Source organism: Pyxicephalus adspersus, chromosome 2 (genome assembly GCF_032062135.1).
Source record: "Pyxicephalus adspersus chromosome 2, UCB_Pads_2.0, whole genome shotgun sequence".
In the NCBI taxonomy this organism is placed as follows: Eukaryota; Metazoa; Chordata; class Amphibia; order Anura; family Pyxicephalidae; genus Pyxicephalus; species Pyxicephalus adspersus.
In genome coordinates this window covers 47,784,594-47,803,539 of record NC_092859.1, presented here as the reverse complement: position 1 = coordinate 47,803,539, position 18,946 = coordinate 47,784,594, and the positions used below count along the sequence as shown (strand labels likewise).

Below are 18,946 nucleotides of genomic sequence, written 5' to 3'. Positions count from 1 at the left end.
TTCATTCTGAAGACAAAGTAACTGCTGCGCACCTGGTAATTAATGACCTGAAGACACCTTTGTTGGTAAGTAGAAAAGTTATATAAATGAGGCCAGGTGGTCAAATGAAATACAGAACATTGAACGCCTATGTAATTAATTTTCTGTATGCTTGGCTTCTCATCTAATCATAATTTTATAGCTTTACAATAGCCTTGCAATTTTTTTTTTTTGATTAGCATTTCACTTAATACTTGTGTGTAAAAAGCACAGTGCTATGAAGGAATGCAGTAGCAAAGATGGACACATTTGTGTTTTAAAGGTTTTTGTGTATTTTAGACGTTTTATATTTGAAGCTCTTCTCCAGGCATGATCCGAATTTACCCCGGAATTCATATTAAGTTGTGAGAAATGTACAGAAGACTTTAGTCATTTAGTTTGTTTTGACAAATGTCTTGTAAATCCATTGTTCCAGGTCCATTGCACTGATTAGCATTATACCAAAGGCCGTTATTTTTGCTGTGTTGTCCAATGGAGCACTAATTTAATTGGACATACAATGCAACTTCAAATCATTTTCCTCATTTTGTAAACATTAATAGTTCTTTGGATGTGCTAGGGGAACTTGTCAAGGAAAAAAAAGTTAGCTTGTAAATTTTTTTTTGCATTACTGGGCATGATCATCCTTCTGGATTGCACAGCAAGTGAAATCATGCAAGAAGGCACCCAAGGCCATTGTAGGTGCAAGATTTGGGCTGCAATGTATTCATACATTTTTATATCTCAATATGGAAATTGACTTCAATTAACCCATTTTTCATTAGTGCTGGAAAAAAGATGGCTGTGAACTCCTGTTGCACAATTGCTAACTGTATTGCATTGCATTTTATTGTATTCCACCTGTGCCACCCCCTTGCAAAAGCGAGCGGCACAGATGGATCAGCGACTAGTACTCTCGGTTCTGACATGTTGAGACTTCGTGTAAAGACTGGAATTGGAACCTATCATCACAGAGTTCGCATGTTCTCCCACTTATTACCTAAATGAGTTTTCCCCACATCTTTAAAAACATGCAGTAACATATTTGCTTCCCCAGAATCTGATCTTTGTACGTATTGAAACAAGCAGCAGAATAAAAGTGCAGCATGAGCTGGTGGTTGCTGGACACAATATGGATGCGTGAGAAAAATAAAAAGGAACAACTCAAAAAAACAAAAAAAGGGAAGGAGAAGTTAATGAGAGCTAGTAATGGTTGTTTTTTTTTTTCTTTTACAGCTGCAGACTTTCCTAGAATAAAACACAATACACAGAAACAATATTGAAACACAGAAGTTTGTCAGCTCTTTCTTTCTCTAGAAAAATACTACTAAAATTTAACATACTTCACAGGAAAGTGTATTTTCAAGTGAAACTATGCATTAAAATGTTAAAAATACATATACATTAACATATACTTACCTACCTGTTTGCAATATTTTCTGTGGCTCTAGTAATCCAAGCCATAGATGATGGAATATACCAATTGGTTAGCTTTTCTAGTAAACTAAAAGTTTTTAATCCAAAATATCTCCTGCTTTAAAACTGAGAAATCTGGAGCTCCATCCCACTTTGTGCAATCTGTGCCACCCTATTGCCTACAAAGGATGGTGGGTAGGTGTGTGTTGTGAGCAATGGGGCAGGTTGGAGCATCCACTAAAATGCTGTAGGTTTTCTCATTACATAGTGTTCCAAGGTGCTCTAAAACCGGGGTGGCCAACCTATGGCCTGCAGACCACATCCGCCCAGCGCAGCTGTCAGATCCAGCCCTCTCCTCATTCCCTCTTTGCTTGTTTTCTTATACGGGATGAGGCGTACGCATCTGCTATGTTTCTTTATGAGATTGTGCTTCCTGGAAAGGGAGTTGCTCCCTGCTTACCTTGTACTATGAGATAATCCCAGCAGCAGCATGAGAGCTGTGTCCGTGTCCATGCAGCTGTCATTATCCCCATGTATAAATCCTCATATCTACTTCACTGACTGTCATAAAAATTACATTTTCAGGGTACACTGGGGACCCTAAGATCTGCTACTAAACCACATAGCTGGCCACTTTCATTCTGGGAACCCCAATTTCTCTGTAACAGAGGGATGTTGGAAACTGGAAATGTGGAAGCCAGTAGGAAACTCCTTAAGTGGGGGACTCTTGTGCCCCCCCCACTACAATTTATCATTCCTACCATACCATGGTGCCCTGTCACATATAAATGTCCGCTTATGTTCTTTGAATCACATTTTTTCCTGAAAGGGGAGCTGTAGGTATAATAAAATGTAGGATAAGTGGGGGACTCTTGTGGCTAACTCCCTATAAAATGTTATTACTGCAGCGCCATCACAAGATAAGAAAAAATATACCTATCATACCGTGCTACCCTGTCACACATAGCCGGCCACTTACCTTCTGTGAATCATAATTTCTCAGGAATGGAAAAATATAAGGCCCTGAATATGATCCAAGAAGTATCTATTGCAGGGATTCTTGATCTGTCATCTCTTTTATTTGGTGCATGTATGTTACGTTAACTAGAAATATTTCAAATTAATTTTGAAATTAGAACTATTTTAATTTTAAACATACATATTTATTGTTTATTTGCATTGTGGCCCGCAAGTTTTATCCCAATGTCAACAGCGGCCCCCAGATGAAGAAAGGTTGGGCAACGCTGTACTAGAAGAATAAAGATATATTTATTTACCTGTATATACTTGATGTGAGTCTGTTGCTTATGGTCTTGTGACAAAAGTTTATTAAACAATGTTCTTACTGTTGCTTGGGACCAAATCAGCCTGGGTACATAGTATTTTATTTACACATAGTATATATTTATAGAAGCATTGACTTCTATATTAGAAATATAGTTTTTTTAAATTAAACCTGAGTGTGTCCTCTAAAGTAAGATCCATTTCCTATATTTAGAAATCTGTGATAAAATGTGTACCTGCCATCATGACAAGGCTCATTAATTATGCTGAATTGAAAAATCTCATATGTATACTTGACAAGAAAAAAATATAGATAAATAGATACTTGTATACACATGGAGATTATAATTGTTCAATAAATATGTTTGTAATGATTACTTGAGATTCCAAGTGATAAAGAATAGAGGAAAATCAATCTTTTCTGATTGTAAATATTGATTTGTTAGGGGTCTTGATGAATTAGAATAGGTTCCTTTATGTAGTGAATAGCCTAAGCTTTTAAATATAATGACTTGTGCAATAAAATCCTGCCTTGTAAATCCCACTTTTGCTTGACCTATGCTTGCACTCCATTGAAATGACCTATGAAATGTGCCCATGCATGACAAGAGAAATAGTGCCCTCTAGTGACACATTTATATATTTCATAAAATAAATAGTGATTTTAGTTTTAATAATTCTGTTTTACTGAATACATTCCCAGAGAAAGTTCTGATAGTACCCCCACTGACCCTACTATGCCACCAGAAAAACAAATAGCTGTTAGCATTGTTGGGATATAAAATATCCAAATGTCCCAATATCCCAATACTCTAATGTAAGATCCAGTTCCTATAATGTGGATATATGAATTAGAATAAACCACGTATTGTGCTGTCTGAGTTAAAATTTGTATCTGCCTTAAAGACAAGGCCCAATAATTATGCAATCCTCATAATCATTTATCATTGCAAGTATATTTATTAAACAATATAATCATATTGGAGCACATAGACTGCAGAACAGAGGGGGTAATCTGGATTTTAGGACCACACAATTCTGATGTATGAGGCATGTCTGTGTTATCAAATAGACAAGCTGTGGAGGTTATTGTAAACTAGTGTTGTGTTTGGGGGGTATTTAGATATTATTTGGTTACAGTTGGTAATCAAATACCCTGCAGCTACAGTGCTCAACCCAGAAATTTTTTTAAGCCGGGTGGGAAGAAATTTTAGGTGGGTGGCAGCCCCTGTATTGTGACCAACTCTGGTCAACTTTGGTAACCACCCAAAAACAGCCGGGTGGGTGCTGAAAAGTGCCAGGTGGTACGCCCCGCTAAAAGTGCCTAGGGAGAACCCTGAGCTATCACAGCATACCTTTCAACCAAATTCCTTATGCCCTACAAAATCCATATTTGGGGTGCTGCATCAACTTATATCACCAATTGGAGCAAAGAACTCCCTGGAATAGATTAGTTGGGACGCATGATGACCACTAATATTCCCACTTGTGAGGTCTGGGTAGTGATTCTGAAAGTGCTTTAGTAAAATGGTCAGCAAGAGCCAGACAACCAGCATTTTTTTAATGGGGTTTTATAGTGGCAGCTCCCATATGTTTTTTTTAAAAGTTGTCTTTAAGAAAGGAAAGAACAGTTGGTGTAGTTTTTTGTTTGTTTTTTTTGTATGTATATTGAGTTGGTAAGTCTTCTGTTCTAGACCTCCCCTTCAGAAATGCCTTCCATGTACAGGTATCATGCTGATCCACAGTCTAACCTTTTGCACCAGGTACTGAAACAACGGTTGTAAAATTGATTGAGTGGTATGCTGTGGGCCTACAGACTCTCAGGAAAGACGTGCAGAAACAGAGATAGTCAGGAGGTATATTGTCTCATATTACTCATATTAGTATATTGTCTCATCAGAACCATACTAATGCTCAATATGTAGGCACAATATGTAGGTCTGCTACTGTCACCAAAGCAAAAACATGCAAAATAAAAAAAAAGGACCATTTGTTAATGAAACACATTTTATATCCCCTTTAACATTATTTACCATTGGCAGCTCCTTAATTTCGGCTATACAGTTTTACTTTTCAGGTGTAGAACAGTACACTGTAAGGTCATTAAAGGCATCAATAATAATTAGTAGAGTTTCTGGATATTACGTATTCCCCATTGCTTTGCATGGTTTACAGTTATATTTAGACATTTTTATTTCATGATCTATTGCTCCATTTTCAGTAATACTTATAAAAGTTTGAAAATTCAACTTAATAATACAACTTTTCGGAAGGAAGATTTCAAGGAGCACTTACACAGCAGGGGAATATTTCTATTTTACTTTAATTCCACTAAATGATGTACGCAGCTACCTCTTCTGGGAAAGTCAAATGCCTGCTGGGTAGCAATTTTACATGCACATCCAGTTCATGCATGTTAGCCTACCTTATGTTCTGATAACATATTAGCTCTCATGAGCATGCACAAGCTAATTCAAAGCACAACTTTTCCTGAGGACAATTTGCAGACAAGGACAAGTGTTTAGCTGGCTTGGTTTGTGTGCATGAATTATAAACGAGCATTCTAGCAAATAATTCTCTGCATTATCTTTGCATTGGTGCACACTCAAGGTACAATTCACAGTCGCCCTACTGCATGCTAATGGACCTTCTGTTATTGAAAACTTGGCATGAAGTATAGTTTGATATTCTATCAAAAACCTGAATTCTTAAAAATAAAAATAATGTAATGAGGGGAAAAAAGTTTAAAGCATTGATTGCTTTTTATTACTTCATTGAAGCAACATTTAGTAAGACAAGAGTATTGTAAGGAGTCAATTCAATTTTCTGGTTTTAATTTTAAGTGTTTTTTAAAGTAGGGGTTCATTTTTGGTTAAAAAATTTGAAATAGTATTTAATCCAGTAGCAACACATGCTATTGGCAAAGAAGTGTGCATCAGCTGTGTTCTTTATTTAATTCATGCATATATTGTTCCTTCAGTGTATTTCTTCAGCTCTCAGAGCGGATAGTATAGCTCTGATGCAGAGCTGTGGAAATTTGCATTAAATGTCCCTGAGGTAGAACTAGGAGAGAATATAGAACAATAGGTTAGTGTCACACCTACCTTTTCCTCCCTAAAGCGCAGACGTCTCTCTGCTGTGCATGCGTGCAGTTCTGACTCGGCCAACCAGAAAATAGCCTCCTTAACATCCCTGGCTATTTAGCTAGCTCACACACTGCACTCAGTGTTCGTGCAACGTGTCTCCATTGTGCTGAGCCTCTAGTTCTGTGAGCTAGTTCCTGTTCACCTGGTGCTTAATTCAGTTTCCTCTGCCCAGCTTCTGTGTTAACCCCTCATTGTCCAGTCTGCTGGTTCCCAGCCAACTTCTCTGTGCTGTTCCAGTGTTCCTGTCGGTCTGTGGATATCCCTGCATAACCTGTGCCTCTTGTTGCTTCCAGTGTCTCCTGTGTACCCTGTGCCTGCAGTGGCATCTGTGTCACTGGTGTCTGTCTCCTGAATCCCTGGCAATTCACCCCTGGCATGTGACCTGACCTCTCTTGCTTGCTGCCTGCCTCGACCCCGGCCTTCCTCGACTATCCTGCTTTGTGATTTGGTACCGTGTTTGCCCACCTTGGTGTGCCCAAGGACCGCAACCTGGCAGTAACCAGCGGCGCAACATCCTCACCATCAGAGGCTCTGGAGAAGACCTGGTTACTGCTTAGACTCTGCCCCTCAGCCCTTCTCAGGGCTTACACCACCTCCGTGCAAGCCATAGCACCCCCTAGTGGTCCTGTCTCTCCGTGTGTGACTGTTAGTTTAGTGTTATGGTTTGGTATAGGGGTTCTGTAACTTCAAGGTTTTGCCCTCCTGGGCAACAGGCCAGAAATTTCATATAAACAAAGCCATTGGACCTGATTTAATAAAGCTCTCCAAGGCTGGAGAGGATACACTTTCATCAGTGAAGCTGGGTGATCCAGCAAACCTGGAATGGCTCTGGTCAAGGATTCAAAACATTTGCAAATGATTTTAAGAAATCCATTCCAGGTTTGTTGGATCGCCCAGCTTCACTGATGAAAGTGTATCCTCTCCAGCTTTGGAGAGCTGTAATAAACCAGACCCATTGTCTGAATTTTTGTAAACCTACTAATTTTACTGCTTTTTATAAATACTAAAAATATGTATGGATCCTAGTAAAAAAGGGACAGTATTTTGTTTTATAATTGTTATTGAATATGGGGAGGTAGTTGTTAGGAATGTTATCAGGTAGGGCATTACATATTAGTGGGGGGGCTGGTAGGACTTGTATTAGAAGTTAGGTTAAAAGAAGTTATATCTAAGAGGATTATGCAGTCTTCCATGGCTAATGAAATAAAAAATACTTTTTTGTTTTCATTTTTTAAAAGGGAAACCTTGCACAACCCCCCCCCCCCCCCAAAAAAAAGGAAGCAACAAAATCCCAATAATCCCAAAAAAGACCCTCATCACTGCAATGTGCCACACTGCACACTGCAGTACACTGCATTGAATGATAAGCTTATTGTAGTGAATAAAAACATTAAAGCAAAAGCATTGACCCAACAGCATTTTTAAATCTAAACAAAATAAATAAATAAACCAAAACTTCTGATCCTATTACTTTTGGAAGAATTGGCTTTCAAGATTTATAACCATTTGAATGGTCATCTAGTAACACTAGAACAAATGCAAGGTTAAACATTCCATCGATGCGCCAACATTTTCTTACATGTTTAACCAGGTAAACAATACTTTTGTTGTTAATGAAACATTCTCTTTAGATAGCAAATCCTACATCTTGTTTTCCAATCTTGATTCTGGAAGTCTCCAGATTGCTGTAATTTAAGATTCCCATGGCAAAATAGCTTTCAAGGCTTATCTTATTACATTGATGTATGGAACTCATTTATAGCTTTGTATTGGCTCTTTAATGCCAGCTCTATTTTATGTTGCCTTATTTGTGTCTTGCATGAATGTAATGCTTTACATCTAGATTATAATGATACAGTTGTGTATTGCACCTAAAACAGATTGTTTTAAAAGGGAGAAATTACCAGTTGGTGCTTTATTTCCCTTGTTTCTAATTCAGTTTGCATGACTATATTGCAACAAATAAGCTTTGAGGTGTTTGGTCTATGTTAGATGAAGCAAAATAGAATTCTTATATCTCTATGATATATTACATCTTTTGTACCCTGGAACATTTTAAATATGGTAATTTATTTTTTAATAAAAGAAAAGTAGGCCATTGTACAGGGCCCTCTGATCAAAAGGCTAAGTTATAGACTTACAAGCTATGTTTCTTCTGAACTCCCCAGGGATTTACAAATCTGTAATACAGTCTGTCATTACTAATATTTTTCTGAAAATTCTAGTTTCTTCATTACTTGGTTAATTGTTTTTTGTCCATAAACACAGAGGCATTGTTCAATATTATAGACATCATAGACGTCATTGACGACAGCTCATCCTCAACAGTGAAATGGCAGACATCCATTCCAATGGCTCATCTAAGAGCCATCAGTTTAGAAACAAGTAATTGGCATATTAGTAAGGATTAAAGCAAGAGGCAATTCAAGAACCCCTGGCAACTCTCCCTCTTTATATGTCTTACAAGGCCACGGTCATGGAGATAAGTGGTTATGTGAAATAAAACAATCTTACAGTTGTTATCTAAACAAGAGCTGAGGGTTGGGGCATTTATCTTCCTGTTCTGATCACAAGAGGGAGATTTCCATTTACGTTTTAGAAATTTCCTATCTCTGGGACCGAAAATAGAGAGAATGCCCACTGGAGCGTAAAATGCAAAAACAAAAAAATTGACCAAAGCATAATCATTATATTTAAGGAATGCTTGCTGAATGAATGGTAAAGTAGCAGCAGAAGATGAGCAGCAATGTATTTGCACAATGACTGGTCAACGACGCCGACGAATGAGGAATCTCGCTGGAAACGAACTACCGGTGGATGTGATTGGACAATGATCATTCTTAATCTATTGTGTGTATGGTCGTTCAGTGATCGTGGATTGTTCTGTGATACATTTTCTCCTGTACATGTCACTTACTGCATCGTTTGAACAATCGTTCATATTTAATATTATATTTCAACAATTGTATCATTACTGCATGCACAGAATTGTGCACAATTGAACGATCGTTCAATAATAATATTCGGGAATAATCGTTGACCGTTCGTTTTCAAACGATAATTATTGCACGTGTGTATCTAGCCTTATCCTCTTTCCCTGTTTATTGGACAAAAAATCATCATTATCACCTCTGTCCCACTAGTAGTGAAGTGATCCAAGAAACAGTAAGACTAAGTTAGGGCTGGCCACAGGAACAGACATTCCCATATGGCTCCCGGCACCTGCTATGTCACCCACAACACTGCCCTGGTTAATTAGGAAGTGTTTGAACATTTTACATGGGGTGACAGTACGTGGTATGAATCCTCTCACTGGCACTCCCATTCATTCCCAATGGGCAGCCTTGGATGGGACAAAATATGTTCAGTGGTGTGACAAAGTGGTAACAAAATCACTACCCTACCACCGGTCTGAGCATTGCTTAAAGGCCATGAAGGTAGTAGAAATGATCCTAACTGTGTGTGCAACAAAATAATTACTGATCACTCACAAATCCTTAGGCAAGAAAAATGTTAGACATCCATTTTAACAATAAGCTTATTAGGGAATGCTTTTATTTCAATGGAAATTACCATGACACATATTTGGTCAATGCACATTTTGTGAAATTCAAATATGCCATTTGTAGCTTACTGGTTTGATTCGTACAGAATATCTTCATAAAATATTTTTCTGATTTACCATGGAGCCTGTTATTGATTACATTCAGAAGCTGAAGGTGAACACAGCAGAACACTTGAGCTTCTAAATGAATATATCTAAAAGAGAACTTCAGGGAAGATGTAACCTTTTCCAGAAACACCCTACTTTTATATAGCAGATTGGAAGTGAAGTGTGTGTAGCTTTTCTCTTAGCTCAAGCTAATGTACACTGGGTTTTGCCACACTTACTGTGAAAGCAGCCCTTTCAATCCAGCTGATATATATGCACATATATATATATATATATATATATATATATATATATATTTTTTTTTTTTTTTTTTTTTTAATGCTTGTGGTACTCTTTTTTAACACTTTCTTTTTATGAGTCCTAAAGTAGGAGACAGCCCATTTATCTATTTATTTTAATTTTGCATCTGAAGAGGAATGCTCGTTACATTTTTTTTTTTAAATATATTTATATCTGGAAGTTATGCAAATAACACACATCCTGCCTCTTGATGACTGCAATCAATTCTCCTCTCTATCAAGGGAGCAATGGTTGTCACCCAGGGTGGACTTGTCTGTCTTTGGTTATAATCATTATGTTTTAGATGATGGAATAAATAGTTTAGAATAAAATTGCCATTAGTCTCACAGTTATATGGGCACTGCATTTATGGCAAGGTCAACAGGTAATCTCTGCTAAAAATGTAAAAAAAAAAAAAAAAAAAAAAAGGAACCGCAAAATATTTGTTTTGTTTTTGAATGTAGTTATGTAGTTTAGCAAAGCATTTTATAAGCGTAGTCGGAATTTCACACACACTCTGTCGCATAACATTTAATGCGCACTCCATTCGAAGCATTAGAGGCACATAAATATTGACTACAAAATGCATTCATTGTGCATATCCGATAACTTATACTGCTCGCAACAAGAATAGTAATTGTGCCGTGATTATTTACATGACCATTTATGATGAGCCTGTTTATTTATAAGTCCCCATAGTGCTATTGGCAGCACTGAAGTCAGTAAGACCCTGCAGTTTCATTTCCCTGAAGGCACAAATTACCAGATGCTCAAGCAGCACTTGCAGGTTCACGGAAGACATAAACTGCTGGAGTAATAGGCTCCCTTCCCTTGTTTCACAAGGCACCAAGTGTTCATTTTGTAAATGATTATGTCTAATAAATGCTTTCTTCAGTCTGCAGGAAAACTTTGATTTGTTTTGTATATCTCCAAATGTTCTGTTTTTTGTCAGTGTAGATTTTTTTTTCATACTAAACTGTATACAATGTTTTAGTAAAAAAAAAAAAAAGTGACATCATATAGGTATTATTTTGTTTACAGAGGTGTTGCATGGTAATGGTAAAGTAGAGCTTTATTCAAATGTTAAAATTATCTTAAACAGTTCACTGGAATTGGTAAATAAAAAGAAATTACCAGCCTAAAATTCTTATTTTCCCTGAAAAATGTAGCTTCAGGCTCCCTCCTGTGCTAACAACATTAGTATGTTAGGTCCCCACTCTGGCATGTAGTGGTTTTGTGTATAAAAAATGTATGTACTGCAACTTCATTCTTTAACTTTCTGAACTCCTAACCTACAAAGACCTGCACTCTGGATGGAATAGAATTTTAATAGTATGTGCAACTTACTAGTTATTCCTTGTGCATTGCAGCCAACTAATATATTTTAATGGAACCCCCATTGAGATTCCAACTTATTAAAAAATGTGTTCCTTGCTTCTGGCTCTGCCATCTTAGTTGCTGGTTCCCCAGTTGGTTAGTGCTCTTTTGCACATACTTTTACAAGAACAAAGTTTTTAGTGTTGGCATTCTTCGTCTGTATCTGCCAGCTCCACATTCTTCTATAGCCATGATGGGGAGGAGGTAATTTCGGGAAGCTTGCAGTGAAATAGGCTTTCCGAATATACATTTTGCCTCCACAGGTTCCAAAAGTTCCTGCTACAATGTCATGAAGGGGGAATATACAATTAAAGATTTACAGACATTTTATAAATACCATCTGCATTTGAAGTGCACCAATATTGGGTTTTTGTGAGTATAGGTCCATTTTATCCTAAAGCTTAAAATAATTCTTTACCTCTTAATACCCCCCCCCCCCCTTGTCATTTAATGTTTATAACGAATGTCTTAGCACGCAAGTACAGAATTAAAGAGTTGAGAAAGAGAATTACAGTGAAAGGTAGGGGCACAGTAATTGCTTAGTCCAGTTGAATGCTGAGGAGTCTGATAAAGACAGAAGCAAAGGCTAGATCAAAATGAAGGTAGGAGACACTTGTCCTCTGTATGATGAGTGAAATATCTCGTCTTGAACTGCCATTAAAAAAGCGACTGACAGTGTTGCTTTAGTTTAAAGTGGATGTAAATTTGGGAAACCTCATTGAGGCAGGAAGACAAGACAGTTGTGAACAATATGTCACTAACTAAAGGCTTTGTTCAGTTGTTCTTTTGCCTTGATCCTTTTTGTCATTGCTTGCACAGTGTTAGTAGTGTTAGTTCGTATTAGTGGCAGTGCAGACTCTCACTTTATACCTTCTCCTGTTCCCTGACCTGATGACGCAATCAATGCAATCCAGTAATTGGAGGAAGTTGATGGGGTATCCCCATGATGATGTAAAAATCCCAACAGGCACCTTTAAGACTAAAAGAAGTTTAGGGGTGCATTGCTAACTGTAGCATATGTGGAACTGTTCTATCCCTTCTAATAGTGAATGATATGTTAAGGCTTTTATACATGTGGTTTAAAAATTCTTGGTTAGCCATTTGCAAGTACATAATAAACTACATGCATTGCCATGAGTTTGTGGCACAGTTCTTCCTCCTGCAAACACAACACAAATGCAATTGCTTCCATGTGGTGAATAGGAGTTTTTGGGAGTGTGGTTGAATGGATGGTAAACCACCAGTCGGAATTTAGCTTTAGGGTACATTTACTGACTATGTATATGGCTAAACCTTACAATTATAGAAATCAGTGTGCAGCATCTTTTGATCTTTTAACATTTATCTGAGGTTTTCTATTCTGCAAATGATGGAAAAACCACCCATGATTTATTTTACTTTGCTGTTCAGTAGCTGTAGGTAGGAGTCTGGTAATGCATAACAAAAATAGTGACTGTTAATATGTAGACATTGCGCCTGTCTAATCTAATACACACAACTTTGCTTAAATATGAATGTACAAGACAGTAAACCAGATGCTGTGAGTTAATTGGGTTTCCAAACCAGATACACTGTAGTAGTTCCCACTACTTCCTTACAATTCATGAAAAACGCTCACTGCCAATCACCTAGCTCAAAATGGAACACAGCAAATCAATTGTAGAAATTCACAGTCTTGTTGCACATATGCCAATGCGCAGGGGGAGGAGGGAAGATGCTCCCTGGCAATACCCTTTCTCATTTACATTAAAATGAATGCTTTTTCATATGTTTGCAGTACCAATCACACTGCACAGTCACCATCAACATAAAACTGCTGAAATAAAATCCAAACTTTTAATGTGCACATGGAGGTGGTGGGCTCATCAGCTACTGATGAAACTGGTTGTAAGTAATTTATATGCGGCACCCAGGATGCAGTAGCTGTGATGGACAACCCAGCAGCACAGTCATTGTATCTCGTAGGAGTTTTGGCATCACACAGAAAGTGTGCATGATGCCATGCTTTAAAAAAAAAATTCAGAGTTAAAGAGTGTATGTGATGGGAAGGAACTGAAAGAGCAGCACGGTTTTCCACCAGCCAGTGAAGCTAGAGTTCCACCTGTAAAGAACAGTAAGGCTAAGGGCTCATTTAAACTTGTGGTGGAAAACCACACCATTAATTGCTCCCAGACAAATAGCAATAAAAAAAAACAGCATTGCTGCATCTGAACTGAGTATGTGTCATTCTGAAACAGGATATATCTGTGTATACAATTGGTTTGATGTAATTGAAGACTGGATAAATTAAGAAAAATAATAATAATAATTTAACCTTTGAACACTTCAGGAACATGTGCAGCTATATGTTTGGTTTAGTTTAAGTATAAGAACAGTTTAACATTTGAGTATATGTAAAAGGCTTCAGCTGGTACCGTGAAATAGTCTGATTGTATATTCTAGCAAATTTAAGGTTTACTGGTACCAAAATAAAATTCTACTTTAGAATGCAGGAAAAAATAGATTTAAATGAAGGTTGTAATGTGGGTAGTTAGAATTGCAACCGAACATTAAAACATTACATTTTTTTACAGTTGACTTATGAATAAAATATCCTAATTTGTTTGACTCACCCAAAAATTTTTTTTCCATATAGTTTATATCGTTGAATGAAGTCGAATGACAATTGTGCAACCTTTACTGTAAAATATTTAGGTAAGTGCACCGACGTTCACATACGCATACATTTTTTATTTGCTTGCAGACATGTAAACAGTCTCTGTAAAATCTTTCCTACCAGAAGCATCTACCTGATAGCAATGTTTTATATTAAATGTTTAGATGCATTTTAGGCGTCATTGGCCCTGATTTATTAAAGCTCCTTAAGGCGAGCTTTAAGGAGAGGATACATTTGGAGAGGATACATTTTCATAAGTAAAGCTAGGTGATCCAGCAAACCTGGAATGATTTCTTAAAAGTCATTAGCTATTTGTCAGTAAATGTTTTCAAATCTGGACCAGATCCATTCCAGGTTTGCTGGATCACCCAGCTTCACTGATGAAAGTGTATCCTCTCCAGACTTGGAGAGCTTTAATAAATCAGGTCCATTGATTGGAAAGCATTACTTTTTGTCCAACATGAGATAAAATCAAGCATATTCAGAAAAATTTAGAATATACGTACTATGTAACAATATTCAAGAGAGGGCAGTGGTGTCAAACTCCTTATTTCTCACAACAGAAGTTTGAAGGCAATGTAGAGAGAGCATAATGTTCAAGGCACATAACCTGTAGCCCGATTTACTTTGCTCACGCCAGATCTGTGAAACATTTCAAAGTAGAATGTGACACATTTCAAAATTAGATGCTATACCCTTGAATTTCCCTTTATTTGTTGAACTGTAGTTGGGTGGAACAGTTTCTGTTTTGGTAGAACAGATGTTGCCTGGCCCCTAAAGGTTCTCTGAATAACTTTTTAAATTATATATAAACTCAAATATTCATTTCATGAATTAGACTTAGCCATGAATGACAAACAGAAATCTGTGACAAAAAAGAATCTGTAAATTAAATTGATGGATGGCATTTCATTAATCATAAAACAAAAACAGCTGGAAGTCACAATTCACAAAAAAGTTTCCTATTAAAAAACACCAACTCTGAATTCAATTATTGATTAAAAGTAGACAGTGGTAACTATTCTACTATTCAGATCTTTGAGGTTTATATAATATATAATTATTATATAATTAGAAGGTGTGTACTGTGGCTGTTTGAATTTCAATGACTAATGACACTGATTTGGTGTCACCAGAACAGAAAAAGCTGCTGTTTAATCTAACTTTAGTTAGCTAATTTTCAGTATACAACAGATAGCGCCTGCCTGCTGTTTGTGCTAATTACAGGACTGCCCGGGACAACCACAGCCAAATAAAAATTTTGTCTGAACAGCCAAACAAACATGGAACTGAAGTTAGGCAAAGGGAGGTGTGGACTCTTTAGTAAAGGAAGTGACCCTAGTTTTATTTTTGTACTGATCTGTCAGTCAGAGGTTAAGTTATTTTTGTATTAGAGCTGTTGCTAGTTGGTTGAATGGCTATCACATTCTGCTGCCAGGAGCATTTTCCTGTATTCACAGGTAAGTAGAAAACAATTACCTGTGATGGATGTTTATCCTATACCCATAGGTAGGGGTCAGACTGGAGTTCATTAAAGTGTTCATGAAGAAAGTCCCCAACCTTGCTTTGCAGAGAGTCATGTCACTCATGGTCACTGCGGACTGGGTAGGACCAATTGGACGAGCCAAGGTCAGGGAAGGTGAAAATCAAGAATGGTCAGGACAGAGTCGGGGTCAATATTCCAAAGTATCAGGATTAGGAAACACAAACTAGGACCTGCAAACAGAGCCTGGAAGAACACTTGTTCAGGTTCCCAATCCCAGAGGGAGTGCTGGAGTTGAGAATGCCCAGGTGGTGTTTTATATTTTTATCCTGGTTTCCTCTCTGTAACTATACTAGATTCTTTTTTTACTGGACCATTAAATGAAACTCCTACTAAAATGTAATACGTTTATGACTCTGAACAAAACTCTAGCTAAACCTTTTTATTGTTTTGGATAGGGAGGGAAAAGGTTAGAACCATCTGTGCCAATTTTCTTGACCTCCTAATTTTACAGAGTGACTTTAATACCAAGAGAGGAAGTGGGGGGGAATCTGCAATAAGTGTAAATATGCAGAAATATTTTAAGAGAGTGAAAATGAAAGGGATTAGAACCTGTGATGTCTTTATTGCTGTTTGTGAGCCCATTTTTTTTACTGAGCAGTACTCCACTTAAAGCAGAATTATTATTAAAATAAAAAAAAACCTCTTTCCTTTACTACTGTAGTGCCCTCGATCCCTCCAGAGGCATCCTCAATTCGGTCCCATCACACCAGGCAGGCACCGCTATCTATTATCTTCTTCCTACTTCTGGCTACTTCACCTGATCTTGCACTGCACAAAAAAAAGTGTGCCAATCTCCCTGCGCCCTTTTTTTTCAATGCCTAAAAAGCCCCTTCTGCGCATGCCCCATCTCTCACGTCACGTATCCCAGGAGGCTCTGCGCATTAGTCTTTTCTGCCGCATCGGTAAAGACCGAAGGGGATGAGTTTAGCCTTTTTTTCTTTAAAACGCTTTTAAAAGAAAAAATACTACAAAACAATTGTTGTTCTATATATAAAAATGGGGAAATAAAGGTGTTCTTGCAAGTCCCTAGTTTTATTGGATGATATAAGCAGAAATCACTCAAAGAGTTGAGCAGACCATAGCAAAATTTTGGTTTATGTGAAAAAAGGTAAAGCAATAATATTGCTAATTTATTAAGTCTGCTAGGCCTGGTACAATACAGGTAGTCCCTGGGTTAAGGACATCTGACATACGGATGACTCCTAGATATGAACAGGGCTTCCCTGTTGCTCATGTGCAGGACAGATGCTGGAGGGGGGCTGTTTGCATGACTTTCAGAAGAAATCTTTTGCTAAACAGCTGAGGTTGTGGATGATCTTCAGAGTAGAGCTGATCTGTAACATTTTGTAACTCTTTAATGACCAAGACAAACTCTGCAGTTGTTTCTTTTTGCTTATCAAAGCACAACTTGCTCCAGAAGTTAAGAAATGTCTAGACTCTAAAAGTTTTTTTTTTTGCTTTGTTTGTGACTAACTCATAATAAGGATTTTATACAGTAACTGACACCACGCTGCCTAATATGTTGAGACAAACATCTGTCCTAATAGCATTTATTAAAATAATGTACGTGTTCCGACTTACATACAAATTCAACTTAAGAACACACCTACAGTCCCTATCTCATAAGTAACACTGCGACTACCTGTATTAGTAAAAAAAACAATGGTGCATTTCAAAAACAATGGTGCATTTGGGCATTAATATATTCAGTAAAAAGGAATGAAACCTTATTGATAGATATGCCCCTGTTCCCCATAGTAAACCATGGCATCACATGTAATTATATAATTTCATTATTTTATACAGTTCTGAGCTGATGCATAATCTAATACATACTTCTGCTTTCAGACACAAAGACATTTGGATAATGTCTGCTAATCTGGTCTTCAATTTTTTTTAAAAGAGTCAATCACAGTAAACTGATACTGTTAACCTAACAGTATCAGTTTACAGCATAAATGCAGCTATGCTGATGATTCACCTGAAGCAGAATATCCAATAAATGGTTTTAAGGCAGAAAAATATCCTGTTTTCTACAAAGACATTTAGCTACTTTCAGGGATCATTAATTTAAATATTATAGTCTAGGTGGCTTTGAATGTCTGCATTTCAACTTCATCAATATTAATTATTATTACAACTACATCATTATTAATTGCATAAACTTAATCAATAAGTTATTTTTTTTCACATGTGCCTAGCCTTATTTTTTACTGAGCGCTTTATCAAACTAGTTATCTGAACTCTGCTGTAAAATGGGACATTTACTTTATCACTTCATTATCTGCTGAACGAACATCGAACAATTCAACACACTTGCAATGTATTGCAATAAAAGAAGGTAATTTTAGTTTTCATAGCACAGATTATGTTTTTGTTAAAAAGTCATGTCTGCTTTACCACAGTTCCTAACTTAGTTTTAAATGAGCATAAAATAAGAAAAAGACTCCAAAATAATATTAAGTTAGATCTATCCGAGATCATGGGGAAAATATTTTATTCACATTTCGACCCGATGTCTATAAGAAAGGTGTATTCTATTTTGCCTTTATAGCGCATTTTATTTTTTTCTTCTGCTATGTTACGCTTCCTATGCAATTGGTAAGGTGAACCTGATTTATTAAAGCTCTCCAAGACTATCATGTGAGAACCAGAAAACCTGAATAGATTTCAAAAAATAATTTCCAAATCTTTGCCAAAATTTTAATCTTTGACCGTATCTGTTCAAGGTTTGCTGTATCACCCAGGTTCCCCCATAATAATTTTCCTTCTCCTCTATCTCCTATACTTTATCTGCGTGAATTCATTTTTTTTTCCTTTTACATTTGTGTCTGGGATGAAAAAAAAAAAGATTACCGGGAAAGCAAATATACTTGCCAAAGTGAATGGGATACTCATCCCACACAATGAAGGGGATGCCGAGAAAGGCATAACTGTCCTTAGGTACAATTTTTATATTTGTTATATTTATATTTGTTTTTGGTCTTTTTTTTAACCTGATCAAACATGTAAATGTTTCTAGCTTGTTACCATGGCAACACTAGGGGTGTTCTGTAGTTGTTATAAATATGCAGATAGGCTGAAGAATGTTAAGAGTTTTTAAAATGTATTTTGTATTTTCTTTTTTAGAAAACAAAACTTATTTTAAAAACAACCCATTTTGTAAAAGGACCAGTGAGGTCCTTAACACGAACCCCCACCTAAATATATAAAATAGAGCAAAGAGAACAATGTTTATATAAGATATAAAATACATGCCTGCCTTTCCATGCAGTTTATCAACATCTTTTCTTCTAAAGTGTTTTTGCCTTTCTTTTTTTCCAGCAATAGTATTTCTTACAACACGCAGCTTTATCTTGCTCTTACACACTTCATCTCTATGCCGGTCCACATGATGCAGTGCACTGACCATTCTAGCAAGTAATTCCAACTATCTCAGCATCACTGTATTTCTTTTAAATTTGCAGTGATAGCGTGAAGAGAGGGAAGAGTCTAATAAAGGTTAAAAAAAAATTATGTTATAGCTAGTAATTTTTCCAGAAAAATAAAGA

At 36.8% G+C, this 18,946-nt stretch overlaps 1 protein-coding gene across 3 annotated transcripts in view; it reads left to right on the top strand.

Annotated features, from left to right (window-relative positions):
- The window catches only part of ATP10B (ATPase phospholipid transporting 10B (putative)), a 239,451-nt gene that overhangs the window by 63,165 nt on the left and 157,340 nt on the right, over nucleotides 1-18,946 (top strand). For 2 of the 3 annotated variants that reach the window (XM_072400705.1, XM_072400703.1), the window contains one exon: nucleotides 13,829-13,887. The exons of the other annotated variant lie outside the window; for it this stretch is intronic. The gene's annotated coding sequence lies outside the window, so the exon portion shown is untranslated. The remainder of the gene's footprint in view (nucleotides 1-13,828; nucleotides 13,888-18,946) is intronic. 3 annotated transcript variants of the gene reach the window in all.